The following is a 24,444-nucleotide window of genomic DNA, read 5'->3' on the forward strand; positions in this document are numbered from 1 at the left end:
CTAGAGTTATAGAAGATGTTAATTGGACCACACCTGGAATATGTTAACAGTTTTGTGCCCCTTTTCTAAGGCAAAATACACTGCCATTGAAAGCAGTCCAGTGAAGGTTCATTAGTCTGATACTAGATATGGAGGGACTGTCTTACAAGGAGAGGTTGAATGGGCTGTATGTATTGGAATATAGAGAATGTGTGGGGTGGGGGAAAAGGACCTTACTGAAACTTGCAAGATCTTTAGTGAACTTGACAGACTAGATAGGGAAAGATTGTTTCCTCTTGTGGGGAAGTCTAGAACCAGAGGGCATGATCTCAATAAGGGATCGCACATTTATGATAGGGGTGAGGAGGATTCAATTATATTCAGGGCTGAGGTGGACAGATTTTTAATCAAGAAAGGAATCAAGGGTTATGCAGAAAAGACAGGAAAGTGGATTTGAGGATTATCAGAATAGCAATGACCTCATTGAATGGAGTAGACCTGGAGGGCTGAATGGCCTACTTCTGTTTTTACATCCTATAGTCTTATTTTTAAAAAATGATTGATTTGGTGATTATTATACCTTTTATGGTAGTTAGCAGTCTGCAAATTTGGTCCTGGTTTTCAACATTAAAACAGTAACCAAACCTCAAAAAGTACTTCATTGATTGCAAAGTACTTTAGGGCATCCTGAGGCTGTAATATGCAGCATACTCCTTTCTTGCTCATATAGTTGACACTGTTAATCTGTTTTCCAGATACACACAGCCTTCCCAACTTTTGTTGTTGAAAGTTAGTGATCACTTGAATTGTAAGAAAAGGATCTTGAAAAAAATGCATGGTAGCATATGAGTTTTAAATTGTTTCCTTTATGAAACACAAGAGCAACCTGCTGAGGTAGAGAATTGAGTGTTGATCTATGATTCTGTTTCCAGATGAGTTTTTGATTAAAAATTCTAAATAAGTTCCTTTAACATTGCTTCTGTGGAGAAGGCGTTACTTTTCAGCATCTGTGCAGCATTTTTCTCCTCTCCTAAAATTTTGTTTGTATTTATAGTTTTCTTTCAGTTTGCGCTCTCTCCTGTCTGGAATGCTTTGACTCTTGTCATGGTACAGATCCATTGATTAAATTGGACCCATTAGCAACCCACAGCAAGCATTATTCTCTGGGTCTGGACATTGAATGTTGACCATTTATTTCACTACGGATTGAATGGAACTCTGCTGGCACATGAGCATTCTTGTTTCAGTATTGTGGCGTTAAGTATAGCCCTGAAAGATGCCTGCTGTTTACTGGCTCCATCACTGAATGCTAAAAAATGACAGGTTGTTGAATATCCGACTTTAGGAAAGAAACTAAAGCAATGTCATTATATGTTCTTGATGAATAATATGCCAAATTTGTGACCACAGAAAAGATGTTTTTGCCTAAACGCTTTATGCAGTGTTTTTGTTTCCAAATATTTAAAATGGCCATTTTCCAAAAAAATGTTATCGTAGGTTAGCTATTTTTATTGCAAATCTATTTTGGTATTTGTTCCTTAGCCCTTAAATATGGAGTAATCTAAAACTTATGAATTTCTTTTGTTCACGGGATATGGAGCCTATGTTTTGCTCGTTCTGAGTTGCCCTGAAGAAGCTTGTGGTGAGCTGCTAACTTGAATTGCTGCGGTCCATGAGGTGACCATATTGAAGGTCATTGATGAAGCAGCTGAAATGATTGTGCTGAGGACACAACCTTGTGTGACTCCTGCAGTGACACTCTTGTCCTGAGATTATTGACCTTCAACTACAGCCATCTTCCTTTGTGCTAGGTATAACTGCAATAAGTAAAGATCTTTCCCTTTCATTCCCATTGATTTCAGTTTTGTCAGGGCTCCTTGATGATATACTTGGTTCAAATGCTATCTTGATTTCAAAGGCAGTCACAATCACCAAGCACCTTTCAGAGATGTATTGAATCCGTAATTTATTGGTTAGGTGGCAGTTACAACAGCCTGGTTAATTGATTCAGTGCAGAATTGCACTATTATATTGAGGGAATATTCTTTCTTTTTTTTCTCAGCAATTTTCTAATTTTTGCCCTGCACCTATTAACACTGGTGGGTTCGAGCAGACACCAGCAGTCTTCTGTACATTGATATCATTGGATGACTAATTCAGAGGCTGAAGCTAATGCATTCAGAACATGGGTTCAAATTCCACCATGGCAGCTGTTGGAATTTAAAATTCATTAATAAATCTAAAATTGAAAGCTGATCTCCATAATGGTGACTATGAAACTAAAATTCGATTATTGTAAAATAAAGGCCCAGCTGGTTTACTCATGTCCAATAGGAAAATAATTCTGCTGCCTTACCTGTTCAGACTAATACATGTGATTCTAGACCCACAACAATGTGTTTGACTTATAATTGCTGTCTGAAATGGCCTAGCAAGTTGTGCAGTTGAGAGGCAATTAGTCTGGGCAAGAAATGTTGACCTTGCTGAACATGCCAATATTCCATGATAGAATGAAGAATTTCAGAAGCCATGTCAGAAAGGTAAAGTGACCAACTGTTTAGCTGTCAGGGCATCCCCAATCCAATTTATATGCTTTCCATTGAGGATTACTGGTCACTGATCTTGGTAGGAATTTCTAATCACATTTCCATTTATTGTACAGGCAAATTTTGGTATCTCTGTCTTTGATCAATTGACTCAGACTGGGGATGGATTCTCGGCATTGTATTGTCTGTGAAGCAGTACAATATTGGATAGTGCACAATTAAACTGAGTGAGGAAGAAAATTTTTGAGTACCAGGATCTCAAACCCAAGACTGAGGATATGACTTAGCAGGCAGCAGGGATCCCTGTCCTCAATATTATTTGGAAACTTAAACAACCTATTGCAGCTATTGGAGACGAACCATACCAATGTTGCCGTCACAAGATCCTCCAAGTTGAGTGGCAAGGAAGATGATACGACAGCAACTTCCTGTTCCAAGACAACATGCCCAGCATTGAATAACTAATTGCTCAAATCAGTTCCAGTTAATGTCATTCGTATCCTGATAGCAGACATCTGTACTCTGCTTTGTCCAAGAGGGTAATTGGAAAACATTAGAAATGATTTCAAGACATTTCTGAAAGGATCCACATTGTGACTGCCATAGCAGTTTTAAGATCATACGTTGGCTTTATTAGTTAGCTACAAAACACATCAAATTGGGGTGGAAGCAAGTCATCCTCAATCCTGAGAGGGTAGATCAGAAGAGAAGGTGAAATTGACTGCTACTGTTTAAAAAGGGTGGCAAGGATATGCCAGGGAACTATAGAACAGTGAGCTTGATGTTGGTGGGCAAGTTGTTGGAGGGAATCCTGAGGGACAGGTTGTCCATGTATTTGGAAAGGCAAGGACTGATTAGGGATAGTCAACATGGCTTTATGCATGGGAAATCATGTCTCACAAACTTGATTGAGTTTTTTGAAGAAGTAACAAAGAGGATTGATGAGGGCAGAGCAGTGGACGTGATCCATATGGACTTCAGTAGGGCTTTCAATGAGGTTCCCCCTGGGAGACTGGTTAGTAATGTTAGATCCCTTGGAATACAGGGAGAACTAGCCATTGGATACAGAACTGGCTCAAAGGTAGAAGATAGAGGTGGTGGTGGAGGATTGTTTTTCAGACTGGAGGTCTATGACCAGTGGAGTCCGACAAGGATCGGTGCTGGGTCCACTGCTTTTCGTCATTTACATAGATGATTTGGATGTGAACATAAGAGGTATAGTTAGTAAGTTTGCAGATGACTCCAAAATTGGAGGTGGAGTGGACCGTGAAGAAGGTTACCTCTGGTTACAATGGCATCTTGACCAGATAGGTCAGTGGGCTGAGAAGTAGATGGAGTTCATTTTAGATAAATGCGAGGTGCTGCATTTTGGGAAAGCAAACCTTAGCAGGACGTATACACTTAATAGTAAGGTCTGAGGGAGTGTTGCTGAACAAAGAGACCTTGGAGTGCAGGTTCATAGCTCCTTGAAAGTGGAGTTGCAGGTAGATAGGATAGTGAAGGAGGAGCTTGGTATGCTTTCCTTTATTGGTCAGAGTATTGAGTACAAGAGTTGGGAGGTCATGTTGCAACTGTACAGGACATTGGTTAGGCCACTTTTGGAATATTGTATGCAATTCTGGTCTCCTTCCTATTGGAAGGATATTGTGAAATTTGAAAGGGGTCAGAAAAGATTTACAAGCGTGTTGCTAGGGTTGGAGGATTTGAGTACTAGGGAGAGGTTGAATAGGCTAGGGCTGTTTTCCCTGGAGCATTGGAGGCTGAAACGTGACCTTATAGAGGTTTTAAAAATCACAAAGGCATGGATAGGATTAATAGGCAAGGTCTTTTCCCTGGAGTGGGGGAGTCCAGAACTAGAGGGCATATGTTAGGGTGAGAGGGGAAAGATATAAGAGAGACCTAAGGGTCAATCTTTTCACTCGGAGGGTGGTACATGTATGGAATGAACTGCCAGACGAAATGGTGGAGGCTTGTATGATTGCAACATTTAAAAGGTATCTGGATGGGTATATGTATAGGAAGGGTTTGGAGGGATTTGGGTCTGGTGCTGGCAGGTGGGACTAGACTGGGTTGGAATATCTGGTCGGCACGGATGAGTTGGACCGAAGGATCTATTTCTATGCTGTACATCTCTGACTCTGTGACTGGTTGGGTCACCTGGATGTTTCTAATCCCATTTTAGAAAGAAAATTGTAACTTTAGATCACAAGCAAACCTGAAAACATCCATATTGGATTTAATTTTACCCTCCCTGTCTTCCCCCCCCCCCCCCCCCCCCCCCCCCCGCCTCCTCTCTCTCTCTCGTGCACTCCTTGCTTCTGCTTGTGCTCTCGATCTCAGTCGCTCTTGCTCAAGCCCTCCTGCCACCTCAAAGCTTATTGATATGGATTATTATCAATGTTGTATGAATTTTGAACTATGTTGTATTTAATTAATAACTGCTGTTAGTTGTTAATATTTGAAGACATACAAATTGCCTTTTTTCTTCCTATTAATGTAAATTTCTTGTTCTAAACAAAAAAATGATATCTATTAACTTGCATCCCAGAGTTTGTTCGCTCAAAGCTGATGGTATTTCAGCTCCTCTCAATATTTGTTTGCAACTTACAGGATTTAAAACATAGACTAATCTGGTTGTAACAAATATACAATATTTCATTTTATATTCGAAACAATGGAATAAAATCGGAACATTTATCCCTTAGCTCTTTTATTAGATTATAGGTGATCAATTCCATTTGCCTGCTTTTAATTGAGAATCCTTAGTACCCTTGCATAATAAAGTTGTGTTCATCTCATTTTTAAGTATCAAGTCAATACTGTCAGCCCTTTGGAAGAGAGCATTCATAATTTCCAATAGCAATTGTGTAATTTTGGCATTGTCAGAGATATTTCTGTTTAGTGCTGTGGTAGGCCTATGTAATTTTGCCATTTGAACTCTGAAAGACACCTATCAACACAAGAATGCAACATGATTGTTCAACAGTTGCTTTCATTTTTTTTTGCCGCGCAAAACTTGAAACTGTATAGTGGGTGTGTGCATTCACTTGCATGGAAAATTATAAATTCAAAAGTAAAGGGGAAGGTATGATTGGTTAGTGATGAGATTGATTGTTACCATAAAATGGAAGGGAGATATAGAATGTGTGGATGCCATACTGTACCAAGGAACCATCCTAATGTGAGAGCTTCTAATTTGGAAGGGAGGGAGACAGAAGACAAGAATTTATAGGCTGGTTGCTCCGACCTTGGTCGCTGGTAAGATTTTCACGTTCATTATTAAGGATAAGATTGCAGAGTACTTGGAAATGCATGGTCAAGTAAGGTATGGTTTTGTCAAGGTGAGGTCATGATGGACAAACCTATTAGAATTCTTTGAAGAGGTAATGAGCATGTTCGATAAAGGAGAGCCAGTAGACGTGATCTCTTTGGTTTACAGAAGGTCTTTGACAAAGTGTTGCACAGGAGGCTGCTAAATAAGATAAGGGTTCATAGTGTTTGGGTCAAGGAATTAATAGAGGATTGGCTGACTGGCAGAAGGCAGAGAGTGATGAGAGAGGTGTCTTTTTCAGGGTGGCAGCCAGTGACTAATGGAGTTATGCAAGGGTTGGTGATGGGACCACAGCTTTTCAAGTTATCCCTTAACAATGTGGATTAAAGAACCAAGTGTGCAGATGACACAGATAGGTGGAAGGGACAAGTTCTGGTGAGGAGGCAGGGAGGCTGCAGAATGACTTGGGCAGGCGAGAAGAGTCATAGAGATGTACAGCCTGGAAACAGACCCTTCGGTCCAACCTGTCCATGCTGACCAGATATCCCAACCCAATCTAGTCCCACCTGCCAGCACCTGGCCCATATCCCTCCAAACCCTTCCTATTCATATACCCATCCAAATGCCTCTTAAATGTTGCAATTGTACCAGCCTCCACCACTTCCTCTGGCAGCTCATTCCATTCACATATCACCCTCTGCATGAAAAAGTTGCCCTTTAGGTCTCTTTTATATCTTTCCCCTCTCGCCCTAAACCTATGCCCCCTCATTCTTGACTCCCTGACCCCAGGGAAAAGACTTTGTCTATTTATCCTATCCATGCCCCTCATAATTTTGTAAACCTCTAAATGGTCACCCCTCGGCCTCTGAAGCTCCAGGGAAAACAGTTCTAGCCTGTTCAGCCTCTCCCTGTAGCTCAGATCCTTCAACCCTGGCATCATCCTTGTAAATCTTTTCGGAACTCTTTCAAGTTTCACAACACCTTTCCGATAGGAAGGAGATCAGAATTGCACGCAATATTCCAACAGTGGCCTAACCAATGTCCTGTACAGCTGCAACATGACCTCCCAACTCCTGTACTTAATACTCTGACCAATAAAGGAAAGCATACCAAACGCCGCCTTCACTATCCTATCTACCTGCGACTCCACATTGAAGGAGTTATGAACCTGCACTCCAAAGTCTCTAAATTAGTGATGGAAAAGGATAGACCAGATCTAAAAGTTGAAGTTCTACATTGGAGAAAGGCAAATTTTGAAGCTTTTAGGCAAGAATTTTCAAAAGCTGATTGGGGGCAGATGTTCATAGGTAAACGGACGGCTGGAAAAAGGGAAGCTTTCAGAAATGAGATAATGAGAATCCAGAGAAAGTATATTCCTGTTAGAGTGAAAGGAAAGGCTGGTAGGTATAGGGAATGTTGGATGACTAAAGAAGTTGAGGGTTTGGTTCAGAAAAAGAAGGGAGCATGTGTAAGGTATAGACAGGATAGATCGAGTGAATCTGTAGAAGAGTATAAAGGCAGTAGGAGTATACTTAAGAGGGAAATCAGGAGGGTAAAAAAAGGGGACATGAGATAGCTTTGGCAAATAGAATTAAGGAGAATCCAAAGGGTTTTTACAAATACATTAAGGACCAAAGGGTAACTAGGGAGAGAATAGGGCCCCTCAAAGATCAGCAAAGCGGCCTTTGTGTGGATCCGCAGGAGTTGGGACAGATACTAAACGAGTATGTTGCATCAGTATTTACTATGGCAAAGGGTATGGAAGATATAGAAAGTAGTGAAATAGATGGTGACACCTTGCAAAATGTCCATATTACAGAGGAGGAAGTGCTGGATGTCTTGAAACGCATAAAGGTGGATAAATCCCCAGGACCTGATCAGGTGTACCCCAGAACTCTGTGGGAAACTAGAGAAGTGATTGCTGAGCCTCTTGCTGAGATATTTGTATCATCGATAGTCACAGGTGAGGTGCAGGAAGACTGGAGGTTGGCTAACATAGTGCCACTGTTTAAGAAAGGTAGTAAGGAGAAGTCGGAGAACTATCAACCAGTGAACCTGACGTCGGTAGTGGGCAAGTTGTTGGAGGGAATCCTGAGGGACGGGATGTACATGTATTTGGAAAGGCAAGGACTGATTAGGGATCATCAACATGGCTTTCTGCATGGGAAATCATGTCTCACAAACTTGATTGAGTTTTTTGAAGAAGTAACAAAGAGGATTGAAGAGGTCAGAGCAGGAGATGTGATCCATATGGACTTCAGTAAGGCTTTAGACAAGGTTCCCTATGAGAGACTGGTTAGCAAAGTTAGATCTCGCGGAATAAAGGGAGAACTAGCCCTTTGGATACAGAACTGGTTTAAAGGTATAAGACAGAGGGTGGTGGTGGAGGGTTGTTTTTCAGACTGGAGGCCTGTGACCAGTGGAGTACCACAAGGATTGGTGCTGGGTCCTTTTTTTTTGCCATTTACATAGATGATTTGGATGTGAACATAAGGGGTATAGTTAGTAAGTTTACAGATGACACCAAAATTGGAGATGTAGTGGACAGCGAAGAGGGTTACCTCAGATTACAACAGGATCTTGACCAGATGGGCCAATGGGCTGAGAAGTGGCAGATGGAGTTTAATTCAGATAAATGTGAGGTGCTGCATTTTGGGAAAGCAAATCTTATCAGGACTTACACTCTCTAGAACCTTACCATAAAGTGTGTATGTAGATGAACAAAGAGACCTTGGAGTGCAGGTTCATAGCTCCTTAAAAGTGGAGTCGCAAGTAGATAGGTTAGTGAAGAAGGTGTTTGGCATGCTTTCCTTTATTGGAAAGTATTGCGTACAGGAGTTGGGAGGTCATGTTGCGGCTGTACAGGTCATTTGTTAGGCCACTTTTGGAATATTGCGTGCAGTTGTGGTTTCCTTCCTGTCGGAAAGATGTTGTGAAACTTGAAAGGGTTCCGAAAAGATTTACAAGGATGTTGCCAGGGTTGGAGGATTTGAGCTATAGGGGGAGGCTGAACAGGCTGGGACTATTTCCCTGGAGCGTCGGAGGCTGAGGGGTGACCTTAGAGGTTTACAAAATTATGAGGGGCATGGATAGAATAAGTAGACAAAGTCTTTTCCCTGAGGTGGGGGGAGTCCAGAATGAGGGGGCATAGGTTTAGGGTGAGAGGGGAAAGATCTAAAAGAGACCCAAGGGGCAACTCTTCCACGCAGAGGATGGTGCAGTTATGGAATGAGCTGCCAGAGGAAGTGGTGGAGGCTGGTACAATTGCAACATTTAAAAGGCATCTGGATGGGTATATGAATAGGAAGGGTTTAGAAGGTTATGGGCCGGGTGTTGGCAGGTGGGACTAGATTGGGTTGAGATATCTGGTCGGCATGGACGGGTTGGACCGAAGGGTCTGTTTCCACGCTGTACATCTCTATGACTCTTATGTTCTGGATTAGTGGTGCTGGAAGAGCACAGCAGTTCAGGCAGCATCCGAGGAGCAGTAAAATTGACGTTTCGGGCAAAAGCCCTTCATCCGGAATAAAGGCAGAGAGCCTGAGGCGTGGAGAGATGAGCTGGAGGAGGGTGGGGTGGGGAGAAAGTAGCATAGAGTACAATATGTGAGTGGGGGGAGGGGGTTAAGGTGATAGGTCGGGAGAGGGTGGAGTGGATAGGTGGAAAAGAAGGATATGCAGGTAGGACAAGTCATGGGGACAGTGCTGAGCTGGAAGTTTGTAATTAGGGTGAAGTGGGGGAAGGGGAAATGAGGAAATTGCCTCTATGACTCTATGTACTGTTGAGGCTGTGTAATGCTCTGGTCAGAGTGCATTTGAAATATTGACAGCAGTTTTGGGGCCTGTATCCAAGGAAGGGTGTACAAGCATTTCAGAGACTCTAGAGGAGGTTTGCCAGAGTGATCACAGGGATGAAGGTCTTGTCATATGAGGAACAGTTGAAGACTCTGGGTCTGTACCTGGAGTTTCAGAGAATGGGGTTGGGGGAGGATTTGGTTGAAACTTACAGAATACTTGAGAGCCTTGGATAGAGTAGATGTGGAGAAGATGTTTCTAGCAAGGGAGACTAGAACCTGAGGATACAGCCACAGAGTGAAAGGGTGACCCTTTAGAACTGAGATAAGGACAAATTTCTTCAGCCAGAGGGTGATAAATGTATGGAACCTCTGGTCACAGAAGGCTGTGGAGGCCATGCCATTAAGTGCATTTAACATAGTGATAGGTTCTTGATTGGGAATGGGTGTGAGAAACATATCAGCTATGATCGAATGGCAGAGCACATTTATGGACTGAATGGCCTAATTCCGCTCCTATATCTTATGGTCTATGGTCACAGTCATACTAATTCAGATTGTATGTTTATGGAAGTTTTATTTTGACAGCAAATTTGTGGTCAAATAATCTGAAATATGCAATGCTCCCTATGTTCTATGTGGACTGTGTGTCATTGCGTACGAAAGGTGTCTTGATCTCACTTACTTTTGCCATTTTCAAAGGGCAAAAGCAGTCTACGTTTACTCCAGTTTTGTTTGTAGTCGCGTACTGATGATCAAAGAAACTGAGCAGCTGAACATATTTTTGGAGGATCTCTCTTGGTGCCTTAACATCCTGTTGAAGGCACATCCTGTGAACACTGGGTGTGTAATTGAAATAGCTCCTCTCCATTGTTGGGTATGTGACGGTGACACATGATCTAATTATAGCAACAAGAACAGCACTTACTAGGGCCATCCAAAAATGTCTAACAACTTCCGGTTGGAAAGTATTCTGGTTACATGGGTCAGAAATGCAGCAGCTTTTTTTTTGTAAGCACACTTCTTATTTATAAGTGAGCCAATTTCTTCATAATTTTCTCTCATTCTGTCCTCGCTGATTATGTGATTTCCTGTCCCATTGTCAATCTATCAACTCTTTCTGTTTTTCATTCAGTCAATCCAAAAACTTGTCTTTGTCCATAGTCTTTTTGTCTCCGTTGAAGAAAAGTGAGAACCAAGGCAAATTTAGAAAATTCACCAGTTGATATTGTTAAATGTTACGACATGACCAAATAACATGAGCTTCCCTTTCCTTATATTCACAATACTGTAAAGTTCAAATACTCAGTGATCCTCAAAATTGCCCCAACAGTTCCTAACCAAAACAAGACTGTGAGCAACTGATACCAGACAGCAAACTTGGAGCTTAAACAGAATCATTTATCAGTAATAAACTAGCAGAACAAAGTAAAACAAGATAATTAATTAATATTTATGATTTAAACCCAGTCTTTTTAGATTCTAACTCCCACTCTCAAAAACAAACTGAAAAACGGACACAGTTAAGGGATAAAAGTGACAATGCAATCACTTTGAGGTTATTTTGTCCTTTATTTTGAAGAGGTTGTAAGGCAGAGGTGTTGAGCTGGCTACTGAAGACCACTTGAGTGGACAGCATATGAGGCCTTGGGTGTTTTTTTAATGCAACCTGAATGGGGGTGGCCAGCTTTCTCAGATTAGGATTTCTTGGTTTTGGTTTTTCTGTAACATCAAAGCTATTGGAGTCTCAACGGAATTGGAAGCTTCAATGAAAGTCTCCTGGCTGCTATACTTTCTGAATGTTCTCTTGCTTTTGTTTGCATGTGAGAATCTGTGTCTGAATTTATCTTTTTGCCAAGGAGTGTGTTTATGGGATGTTACTAAATTGGCACAGTTAATTTGGAATGTTATTATATCTGTGTTCCTTTTTGGAATAATGATTTAGATTTGTTATTCTAAATTCCTCTTTTGTTGTACTTTAACTACAGTGTTTAAATAAAATCAATTTTGCTTCACGTCGAGTAGTTTGATCAGTTACATCACATCTGGAACAGACATTACATTTGCCTTTAAAATAAGAAAAGGTTAGGTCTAAGCTACCACCTTAAATATTTTGAGTGTCTGGTCTGATCTATAAATTTAAATTAAATTAAATTAAATGTAACTAATCAGTTCACTTTAGTGGTCTTCATGATCCAGAATTTCATAGGTACATGAGATTAACCTTGCTGGGCTCTGAACACTGGTCAATGCAGGTTCTGAGGAATGTTCATTTAATTCTCAACTTTTCTCTGAACTTCCAATAAGTTGAAAATGGGGCAATAGCTAGGGAGCGGTCATACCTCCTTCATGTAGCCATCGTCCTTCTGACAAAAAACACAGTTCACATTTTGCTTTCTCTTTCGTTGATTAGTTGACACCAGTCTCCCTGTGAGGCCCTAGTTAATAATCCAGACATAGAACATAGAACAGAACTGGCCCTTCGGCCCTTGATGTTGTGCCGGTCTATTGTCCTACTCTAAGGTCAGACTAACCTACGTACCCGTCACTGTACTAAGTTCTATGTGCCTGTCCAAGAACCGTTTAAATGTCCCTAATTTATCTGACTCTACTGCCTCTGCTGGCATGCACCCAACACTCTGTGTAAAGAACCTACCTCTGACATCAACCCCACATCTTCCTCCAATCACCTTAAAATTATGCCCCCTTGTGATAGACATTTCTGCCATGGGAAAAAGTCTCTGACTATCTGCTATCTATGCCTCTCAACATCTTGTACACCTCTATCAATTCACCTCATCCTGTTTTGTTCCAATAGGAAAAGCTCTTGCTCCCTCAACCTTTCTTCATAAGCTATGCCCTCCAGTCCAGGCAGCGTCCTGGTAAATCTCCTCTGCTTCCTCTCTGAAGTTTCCATATCCTTCCATAAGAACTGAACGCAATATTCTAAGTGTGATCTAACAAACATAACCTCGTGGCTCTTCAGCTCAATCCCCCTGCTAGCACATCGAATGCCTTCTTAACAACCCTATCAATCTGGGTGGCAACTTTGAACAATCTATGGACACGGACCCCAAGATCCCTCTGTTCCTCCACACTGCCAAGTACCCTGCCTTTAACTCTGTATTCTGCATTCAAATTCGACCTTCCAGAGTGTATGACTTCACACTTTTCCTGGTTGAACTCCATCTGCAACAATCACCCCAACTCTGCATACTGTCAATGTCCTGCCTCAACCGACAACAAGCCTCCACACTATCCACAACCCCACCAACCTTTGTGTCATCGACAAACTTACTAACCAACCCTTCCATTTCCTCATTCAAGTAACTTATAAAAATCACAGCACAGGTGCCAAGACCGATCCCTGCACAACACCACTGGTCATCAAACTCCATGTTGAATACTTTCCATCTACCACCACTCTCTGTCTTTGTCTCTATGGACCAGCCAATTCTGTATCCAGACAGACAGGTTTCCCTGTATCCTATACCTCCTTATTTTCCGAATAAGTTTACCATGGAGAACTTATCAAACGCCTTGCTAACATCTATGTACACCACATCCACTGCTCTGCCTTCTTCAATGTGTTTTGTCACATCCTCTAAGAATTCAATAAGGTTTGGGAGGCATGACCTACCCCTCACAAAGCCACCCTGACTATCATTAATCAAACTATGGTTTTCCAAGTAATCATAACTCCTGTCTCTCCGAATCCTGTCCAGTATTTTGCCCACCATTGACATAAGACTGACTGATATGTAATTTCCAGGATATTCCATATTCCCTTTCTTGAACAAGGGATTAACTTCTGCCACTCTCCAGTCATATGGCATAGCTCCAGTGGGCAGTGAGACCCAAACATCATCGTCAAAGGCACAGCAGCCTCTTCCCTTGCTTCCTGTAGTAATCTAGGGTTTATCGCATCTGACCCAGGGGATAGATAAATTTCAAAGTTTTCAGCACATCCCCTTAATATCAACCCGTTCTAGCATATCAGTCTGTTTCACGCTGTCCCCAGAAACATCAAAGTCCCTCTCAGCAGTGAATACTGAAGCAAAGTATTCATTAAGGACCTCTCCTTCCTCCTCCGACTCCGGGCACAAGTTCCCTCCGTGACCCTGATTGGCCTACCCTCACTCTGGCCATCCTTTTGTTCCTCAAATAAGTGTAGAATGCCTTAGGGTTTTTCTGAATCCTACCTGCTAAAGCTTTGTAGTGCCCCCTTCTAGCTCTAAGTCAATTCATTTCCTTCCTGACAACTTTGTCACCCTCCAAAGCCCAGTCTGATCCTTGCCTCCTCAACCTTGGCTAAGGTTCCTTCTTCCTCTTGACTCGATGTTCCACATCCCTTGTCAGGCAAGGGTCACTCAACATCTGCCATCTGTTTGACCATAATTCATCTCCAGAACCAAAATATCTATAGAGTACTTTGGATAAGAGTCAACCTGCAATTAACTTTGAGGTCTGATCTTGTAAGCGAATAATAGTTTTTGTTTAAAACATAATGCTGCTCACAGACCAAAGGTGACCGTCACCTCTCAGCTTGCAGTTTTTTATTAGATTAGATTCCCTACAATGTGGAAACGGGCCCTTCAGCCCAACAAGTCCACACCGATCCTCCAAAGAGCAACCCACCCAGACCCTTACCCATACATTTACCCCTGACTAATGCACCCAACATCATGGGCCAATTCACCTAACCTGCACATCTTTGGACTATGGGAGGAAACCGGAGCACCCGGAGGAAACCCACGCAGACATGGGGAGAATGTGCAAACTCTACACAGACGGTCGCCCGAGGCTGGAATCGAACTTGGGACCCTGGTATTGTGTGGCAGCAGTGCTAATCTCACAGCTCCAAATCAAAAATGATGATAAAGAAAAATCAGTGAGGATTCTAACGTTTGCCATGGTGTGTGTGATTATGATCAGTCTTTTCTCGGGTAATATTTTGATCAATAGTACAATCGGAAAACCTAAAACTCAAAGGTATTGCATTGTTTGCTGCATTACTTGTTACCCAAATGATAATTGAAATTAATGATTTCTAAAGTGTTAGATTTTTGGGTCTGTGTAGAACCACTGGAGCCTCAATCCAGTTGTTTCATATTTCTTTAGCTTTAGATGACTGTATGCTTATTAAATTTTGGCTTATCTATTCTAAGAGGTATAGTAAGGACTATAATATTGTGGGAACAATCCAAAGAGCTTATTTTAAAATTTTATTAAGACTGATCATTTGTAAATTGCTGTATCAGAGCTGATATTTCCTTTTTCACACAGGATGATTCTGAAAGGACTTTTATTTCTGTTAAGGATTGTGTTTTCCTAAAAATCTTCATTTGCAAAAAAAAAATGCCAAAGGAAGGATTATGCATGAATTCTAATCTTTTGTTATTTTGTGTTGGTGACCGTGCTGAGATTTGTAGAACTGGTGACTGAGATATGATTTGTCCGCTTTCAGTACTGTGGTATGGTGTGATATTGCGGAGGGATACATCCCCATGGGCTCTGCATTCCCATGCATCAGTTTGTCCTTATGCTTCTGATTCTTTTGATGAAATGGGCTGTAAAAAAATTGCTGAAAATTGGCTGTTTTATTTGAAGGTGGTAGTTATCTTAGTCAGTCTGTGTGATCATTAACAAGCTCTTGCTAGGCCAAAACTATCTATGATAGTGTTTGCGACATTTCCTTTCATTGTGAGATGACGATTGCCTGAAATTCCTGTTAGTTTTTGTGTTCCTGTGTGGTTTGATATGAAATTCCAATCTTTTTCCTGTGGCTCACCAGAATGTCAGCCAACTAGTCTGTCATCTTGTATCTGCTTGGGAAATATGTATGCGCAAACTTATGATACACACCCATTATGGCTAATTCAGTCTAAGAATCACATATGATAATCCTTTCATAAATATAAAAATCTACTCCAAAAAAGACCACAAGTGAGAACTGGTAAATCTAACCCATCCATCTTCTAAGAGACTTCAGCGACTGCCCAAGCTCAAATCATTTCAGTTAACCCTGATTTTGGGATCTCCTTTTCTCTGTGGCTCATTTGTATATAACGGTGCATTTATTCTGTGTGTGATATATTTCAGTTGTAATCACTAACTCTGGGTGTTAATGGTACTGCAACACAATTGCTGCATGTCCTAAATCTCTGACATTTAATCTTGCATCTGTTTCTTCATTCCAGAATGCTGTCTCAGTAAGCCTGTTTCTATTACTCTGCTCCTTATCTTTGTAGTTTGAACATTACATTTGTTTGTTCTGATTACTTCGCTAATTTAATAGTTCTATTTTAAGAGGTGACCAATGAGAATAGGTGCAATTTATTTATTTATTGGTGCTGTCAGTTCTATAAGCACAAACAAAATTCTTGCCCTCCCAATGCATAGAAACGTGCAGTAATTCAGAACAGGATTTGAACCAGGATTTCTGGTTTCTAACTTGATGCTTTGTGGTCAGTGGTGTATACATGGAATTAAGTAGGAATTCCATGCTGACCAGGTTTTCTAAAATGAAACCCATGTTGGGCCCATATCCCTCTAAACCCTTCCTATTCATGTACACGTCCAGATGTCTTTTAAATGTTGTAATTGTACCTGCCTCTGTCACTTCCTGTGGCAGCTCATTCTATGTATGCACCACCTTCCGTGTGAAAAAGTTGCTCCTCAGGTCCCAAATAATTCTTTCTACTCACTTTAAAACTATGCCCTCCAGCTTTGGGGAAAAGACCTTAACTATTCACCTCATGATTTTATAAACCTCGAAAAGCACACCCCTCAGCCTCCTACGCTCTGGGTTTAAAGAATGTTCCAGCCAATCTCGCCTCATTATATCTTGAACCTTTTACTCTTGGTAACATCCTTAAATCTTTTTTGCATCCTTCCCAGTATAATAGCATCCTTTTTTGAGCAGGATATCAGAATTGTGAGCAGTACTCCAAATGTCTTGGTCAGCCGTAACATCCCAACTCCTGTACTCAGTGCTCTGACTGAAGGCGAATATGCCAAATGCTGCCTTCACCACCATGTCTAACTGTAATGCCACTTTTAAGAAACTATGTGCCTGCATCCCCTATGTCTTACTGTTTGACAACACTTCTCAGTGTCCTACCATAAACTCTGCAAGTCTTGTTATGGTTTATGTTACCAAAATGCAATACCTTTCATTTATCTGAATTAAACTCCATTTGCCATTCTTTAACCCACAGGCCCAGTTGATCAAGATCCTGTTGTACTTTTAGATAACCTTTTACACTTGTTATCACATATCTTTTAATTCCCCTTGATAGTTACAGCTTCAATCACCACCAAGTCTGTTAGTGCATTTTGAGCCTCTGAACCTTCTGTATAAGGAGTTTTATTCATGTTTCTAAGCCAGGTCATAAATATAGTCTTTCTTTCTCGTTCTAGAACTCTGACTGGTGACAGTCTGCTGATAACTCCTCTTCAGCATTTCATAATTGTTAAAAAAATGCTTCTGTCAACTATTCTAACAAACAGTTACAAGTTTTTCAGTCTTCCTTTGTGTTATACTTCTTTATACTGGCCATCCTTTGAGTGAATCTATGTTGTATCATCTATATTGCTTTAGATTTTCTTTGTGTTGTGAAGCCTGGAATTGTAATCAGGATGCTTAACTGTAATTGGCTTTATATGGATTTTAAAAAAACCTACACTTTCAGGAAAATCTCAAAGCTTTTTATTCATATATAATGAGCAAGGGAGTAACTAGAGAAAGGGTTGGCCCACTCAAGGACAAAGGAGGAAAGTTTATGTGTGGAATCAGAAAATGGGTGAGATTCTTAGCGTACTTTGCATCGGTATTCACCGAGGAGAGGGACGTGACGGATGTTGAGGTTCAGGATAGATGTTTGATTACTGTAGGTCAAGTTGGCATAAGGAGGGAGGAAGGAAGTGTTAGGTATTCTAAAAGGCATTGAAGTGGACAAGTCCCCAGGTCCAAATGGAATCTCTCCCTGGTTACTGAGGGAAGTGAGGGAGGAAATAGCTGGGGCCTTAACAGATATCTTTGTAACATCCTTGAACACGGATGAGGTCCTGGAAGAGTGGAGAACTGCTAATGTTGTCCCCTTGTTTAAGAAGAGTACCAGGGGTGATCCAGGTAATTATAGACCAGTGAGCCTGATGTCAGTGGTAGGGAAGCAGTTGCTGGCGAAGATACTGAGGGATAGGATCTGTTCCTATTTGGAAGAAAATGGGCTTATCAGTGACAGGCAGCATGATTTTGTACAGGGAAGGTCATGCTTTATCACCTTAATAGAGTTAATTGATGGGAGAAAGGTTGCAGATGTCATATACGTGGACTTGAGTAAGGCATTTTATAAGGTTCCCCATGGTAAGCTAATGGAGAAGGTGAAGTCTCATGAGGTCCAGGATATACAAGCCAGATGGATAGAGATGTGGGCTGGGCAACAGGAGACAGAAGCAATGGAAGGGAGTTTCTCAAAGTGGAGACCTGTGACCAGTGGTGTTCCACATGGATCCGTGCTGGGACCACTGTTTATGATATACATAGAAGATTTGGGGGAAGGTTTAGGTAGTCTGATTAGCAAGTTTGCAGACAGTTAAGAGGACTGTCTGAGAATACAGCAGAATATTGATAGATTGGAGAGTTGGGCAGAGAAACAACAGATGGAGTTTAATCCGGGCAAATGCGAGGTGATGCATTTTGGAAGATCCAGTTCATTCTTGAACTGGACAGTAAATGGAAAAGTCCTGGGGAAAACTGATGTACAGAGAGATCTGGGTGTTTGGGTCCATTGTTGCTGGAACATGGCAATGCAGGTCAACAGAGTGGTCAAGAAGGCATAAGGCATGCTTTCCTTCATTGGACGGGGTATTGAGTACAAGAGGTGGCAGGCCATGTTACAGTTGTATAAGCCTTTGGTTTGGAGAGGATGCAGAGGTGCTTCCTGAGGATGTTGCCTGGCATGGAGGGCACTAGCTATGAAGAAAGGTTGAGTAGATTAGGATTATTTTCATTAGAAAGTCAAAGGTTGAGGGGGGACCTGATTGAGGTCTACAAAATCATGAGAGGTATAGATAGGATGGATAGCAAGAAGCCTTTTCCCTACAGTGGGGGACTGAATTACTCGGGGTCATGAGTTCAAAGTGAGAGGGGAACAGTTTAGGGGAGATATGCGTGGAAAGGTCTTTATGCAGAGGATGGTGGATGCCTGGAACATGTTGTCAGTGGAGGTGGTGGGGCGGGCATGATAATGTCATTTAAGATGTAACTAGACAGATACATGAATGGGCAAAGAGCAGAGAGATATGGACCCTTAGAAAATAGGTGACAGGTTTAGATAGAGGATCTGGATTGGCGCAGGCTTGGAGGGCTGAAGGGCCTGTTCCTATGCTGGCATTTTCTTTGTAATTTTCAGATTTATATTTAAGACTTCTCATCAGAAAACTCTAATCCTATTAAACTTTTATTACTTTGATAACTTGTGATGAGTTTTTATTAAGATTTACTGCACACTGCCTTCCCTTTATAATTACTTTTAATTTTTTTTCAACTAAACTGTTTCACCTCTCACTTGTTGATATTAAAATATCATCTGCTACTATTTTATCCATCTTTTATCTAATTTGTCCTCTTGTAGTTCAGTTTGGGTCCTTGGGGTATTTAGTCTGCCTCCTATTATAACACTGTATGAATTTGGATGTCATTCCTTCCTATTTTCACTCAACTATTGTTTGAACTGAAGTAGTGATTGTCTATTTTCATCATACCTGTGTAGGAATTATTATTTAAGATATCATGTCCGTGTTCTTTTCGCAGAATGGGGGAGAGAACTTTAAAAGTAATGAGCTTTTAAACAAGTGTAGAAAAGGATAAGAGAGAGAGGAAGAAAGGAAATGATGTGAGAAGTCCTTGATTGCTTAAAATATTTAACTGTAATGAGCATGATCACCTTGTGTGACAGTAGTAGTCCCTCCAATTGAAAACTACACACCTTATAGTTCTGTTCCATTGTTAGATGAAATATGATGTAAATTTTTTTGTGCTGTATTATGGGTAAGTCTTGCTGCTTCAGATTATTTAGAGGCGATTTGTAGTGTAGTTTTCTTAAACTGGGAATTTTTTGACACTCAAAGTGGGTGTAGTTGGATATCCATGAATTCAAAACAACTGAATTGCTGCAAAATATTTTATTGAAAAGTATATTTAACTTGCTGCAGCTTGGGAATGAATGTTATAATCCAGTAATTTTATAGTGGAGGAAGGACGTGTGTTTTAAAAGGTTTGGGAGATATTCATTGGACAACTTATTTATGCATAAGTATTGCTGTCTCATAAAAATTATTATTCCTGCAATTAGCAAAAGAATAAATTCAACTGTTCTTCGTTGCCCCCTCATCATTCCTGTTTCATTTTCTAAGTTACAGCAGTTGATGTTAAACTTAAAACGTTAGTAACATTGAATTTTACTATTCTATTGAAAACATCATCTGATCAAACTATTTCCAAATATTTCAGGGTAGTTTGATCAGGAGTAGTATATCAAGTTCACCTTCAAGTGTAAGTGTATAGAGAGAAATATTTAATTTCAAATTAGCTTCAAGCAGAAGAAAAAATAACATAGAAAATTGAATAAAAAGAAAGTGAAAACATTAAAATGTGAAAATATGCAGTGAATGATTAATCCCAAAGGAATTTGCTTTTTAAACCTAAGGACATTGTGTATAACCTGAAATATATTTTTAACCCATGGTATACAACGGTAAATCTCTGTAGACTGTCCTTATTTGTAGTTTGTAATGCTGAGTAATTCGAACCTGCGTGTATTGACCAGTCACTTTATAAGAACAGACTTAGGGTGCAGAAAAGGCATGTTCAGCTGGCTCCACTCTTCAAGTTGCTTACTAATTGTTTTTAAAATGAACTTCCAGTTCCTTAGCCCCCTCTCAACTGTTCATATTTTAATAATTTCGATATCTTGAGCTGTGATATTTTCAAGCTTCAATAATGTGGGTACAAAATGGGTAGGGTTTAATTTCGTCTGGGATCTTCCAATTCCAATGCAAGATTGCAGGCAGCCTTTAAAGGATGACATATTTCAAACAGTCCCATTCAGAGTATGTCGGGTGTGAAGCAAACGCTAATAAGTCAGAAGGAATACATAAAGAAAGCAGTGTTTTGGAAAGCAGTGCAACTGTAGCAGATTGCCACAGTGGAGATTCTGTATCAGTTTCTCAGCTGATAATTTAATGTAATTGAAGCTGGTTCCTTTCAAGGATATTTTTATCAGTTGAAACTAACCTCTTGGCAACTTATTCTTTTGTTTGTGGTGAAAGCAGCATTTAGAGTTCTTTTTGAAGGCTACTTAGATTTGAGAGATCTAATGACTTCAAGACTGCACATTTGAGCTTAAATATAATGTCCCATTACATCTCACTAAGACTTTTATGACTTTTACAACAATAACAACGTGAATTTGTCTGGCACATTTTATTTATGTTATAAGGTTGTTAAGTGCTTCACAGGAGCAAATTATCAAGCCACAGAAGGAGCTATAAGGACAGATAACAGGGCAGCATTGTGGCTCAGTGGTGAGCACTGGTGCCTCACAGCACCATGGACACAGGTTCGCTTCAAGGCTTGAGTGGCTGTCTGTGTGGAGTTTGCTCATTCTTGCCCGTGTGTATGTGGGTTTTCTCTGGTTTCCTCCCACTGCCCAAAGTTGAGCAGGTTAGGTTGATTGGCCATGCCAATTGCCCATGGTGCATGTTAGATGGATTAGCCATTGAAAATACAAGGTTAGGGATAAGAGTAGTGGAGTGGTTCTGGTGGGAAGCTCTTCAGAGGGTCGGTTTGGACTCAGTGGGCCAAATGGCCTGCTGCCGCATTGTAAGGATTCTATGATTCTATTACAAAAAAACTTGCATCACAAGACTTTAAGGGATGATTTAAAGAGGAAAAGATAATGTTTATGGATGTGGAACCAGAACTAATGTTTGGGGAGCAGAAAAATTGCTGATGGACTGATTAAGATCAGGGATGGATTAATGGTCAGAATTGGAGGAATACAAATATCTTATGAGGGGTGTAAGGTTGGTGAAGCCCTGGATGGGAGAATTGAGATGATGTACAGATTTGAAACTCAAAACGAGAATTTTGAAGTTGACATATTGGCCTATTTTAGAAAATAATTTCATTTTACCACTGTCCCCTCCCCATGATGTTGTGTTGACTCCTATTTTAGTAATGGTTCCATGGTTGGCAGTAATTCCATAAGATACAGGAGCTGAAATTGGACCATTCAGCCCATTGACTTTGATCCTCTATTAAGTCATGGCTGATAAGTTTCTCAACCCCCATTTTCCACTTTCTCCCTGTAACTCTTGATTCCCATGACAATTGAGAACCTACTATCTCCGTCTTGAGTATACTCAATGATCTGGTCTGCACAGCTTTCTGTGGCAATGAATTTCATAGATTCACCACTATCTAGCTGAAGACGTTTCTCCTGATCTCCATTCTAAAGGGTCTTCCCTTTACACTAAGGCTGTGCCCTCAGGTCCGAGTCTCTCCTATCAATGGATGCATTCCGAACGTTCACTTTGTCCAGGCCGTTCAATATTCTGTACGTTTCAATTAGATCCCCCTCATCCTTCTAAACTCCGTCGAGTATAGACCCAGAGTTCTCAAATGTTCCTCTTACGTTAAGCTTTTCATTCCTGGGACTATTCTTATGAACCTGTTCTGAACACACTGCAGGGCCAGTACATTCTTCCTGAGATATGGTGCCCAAAACTGCACATAAAACTCTCAATGTGGCCTGACCAGAGACCTACAGAGCCTCAGAAGTGTATCCTTACAAAATATTCAAGTTCTCTCAAAATAAATGCCAACATTGCATTTGCCTTCTGACTCAACCTGTAAGTTTACCTTGAGAGAATCCTGGACTAGCACTCCCAAGTCTCTTTGCACTTCAGACTTCTGAATTTTCTTCCCATTTAGAAAATAGACTGTTCTTCTTACAAAAGTGTGAGACCTCACACTTTCCCATATTGTATTCCGTCTGTCAATTCTTTGCTCACACTTCTAACTTTTTGCAGCCTTCCGCTGCCTCAATATACCTGTCCCTCTATTTACCTTTGAATCGTCTGCAAACTTAGCCAGAATGCCCTCAGATCCTTCATTTAGATCATTAATGTATAAAATGAAAATTTGTGGTACCAAAGCTGACCCAATGGCTATTCTTTAATGTGTGAGATTTGATAGTTTTCTGTTTAATTTCACTGACATCACAGTCACCAAACTCTTACTACTTCATTCCTGCACCAGCTATCTCCCAACTCTGCTTTATGGTTTGCCATGCCTGAAATAGTGCAATAGCTTCAGTCTGATTTGGGGAAAGCCAACGAAATGAGGACATGCCACAACCCAAAGGACTGGCCACACTCCCATACATCAGGAGCATTTCTGAACTGACAGCCAGACTGCTGCGACCACTAGGACTCATAACAGCACACAAACCAACAGCCACTCTCAGACAACAACTCACCAGGACAAAGGACCCGATACCCAGCATGAGCAAAACCAACGTAGTGTACAAAATCCCATGCAAGGACTGCACAAAACACTACATAGGACAAACAGGAAGACAGCTAACAACCCGCATCCATGAACACCAACTAGCTACGAAACGACACGACCAGCTATCCTCAGTAGCCATACACTCAGATGACAAACAACATGAATTCGATTGGGACAACACCACTATTATAGGCCAAGCCAAACAGAGAACAGCCAGGGAATTCCTAGAGGCATGGCACTCATCCACAAATTCTATCAACAGACACATCGACCTAGACCCTACATACCGGCCACTGCAGCGGACAGCAACTGACAACCGGAAGCGGCAGATTCAAACCACTATAAATGCCGGAGGAATCAGCACAGAAGCGCTTCACAGGAGGCTCCCAAGCACTGAGGATGTCACCTAGAAAGAGGACGAAATGTTTGCAACAAAAACACTCAGCTCGGCGAACAGAACCACAACAACTTAATCACTTGTGTTTTTATTTTATAACCTAGCAATCTTTGCTATGCCATACAATACTCTAACATTATTAAGGTCTGTGTTATGTGTCAAGAGTGTCTTCACTAATCTCAGAATTTGTATTTGGGCCATTTGCTGATCTTTCTATTTCAAGATTACATGTTGCTCAATTTCTGCTTTCAATTTTGAATGAATTTTGTTCGCCAGATTTTAGATATGATTGATAGGTGGGAAAGTTAGAGCATCCATTTTGAGGAAAGAAAATCTGGCATAGTCCTGCTCATAGTGTTGAATTTGTCCTTTGGTGACATGGTTTACAGTTCAAACTCTGCAGTATTCTGGTAGAAAGAGAGTGATGTGTTTTACTGAGCAGCCAGCAAGGGGAGGGGAATATTGCATCAAAAACGCCCTTGTTCATGAAAACCGTATACTGCTTTGAAACTACTGTACGATCAATTGATCTATCTCACTCGTGAAGAAGACCTTTGTGACTTATATGAACTAAGATCTTTCTTACTGATACATGTATCAACCACGTGCAGCTTTCTTTGCTGAATTTATCTTTATATGTGCAACATGAATAAGAAAGAGTGAAATTTTGTCCAGCTTTGTTACAGTGCGTGCATCATAAGTTGGACCTAGCTATAAAAGGGTTTATTGCTCTCTGTTGATAACAGTGAAGAGCCTGACCGGTATGTCCTCTCTTGGGTAGATTTTTTGACTGTTGATTTTGCTAATGTGCCTGACTAATCCTGTTGTCTTTGCTTGATTGCACTTCAATATGTAATTATATCCAGTGTTATTTATCTA

At 40.9% G+C, this 24,444-nt stretch overlaps 1 protein-coding gene across 5 annotated transcripts in view; it reads left to right on the forward strand.

Moving 5' to 3' along the window:
- myo9aa (myosin IXAa) overlaps positions 1–24,444 on the forward strand; it is a 328,643-nt gene that overhangs the window by 8,612 nt on the left and 295,587 nt on the right. Inside the window, exon 1 of one of the 5 annotated variants that reach the window (XM_060853932.1) lies at positions 24,295–24,326. The exons of the other annotated variants lie outside the window; for them this stretch is intronic. The gene's annotated coding sequence lies outside the window, so the exon portion shown is untranslated. Of the gene's footprint in view, positions 1–24,294; positions 24,327–24,444 lie in introns of those variants that run through there. 5 annotated transcript variants of the gene reach the window in all.

The sequence above is a fragment of the Hemiscyllium ocellatum genome, chromosome 42 (genome assembly GCF_020745735.1).
Source record: "Hemiscyllium ocellatum isolate sHemOce1 chromosome 42, sHemOce1.pat.X.cur, whole genome shotgun sequence".
In the NCBI taxonomy this organism is placed as follows: domain Eukaryota; kingdom Metazoa; phylum Chordata; class Chondrichthyes; order Orectolobiformes; family Hemiscylliidae; genus Hemiscyllium; species Hemiscyllium ocellatum.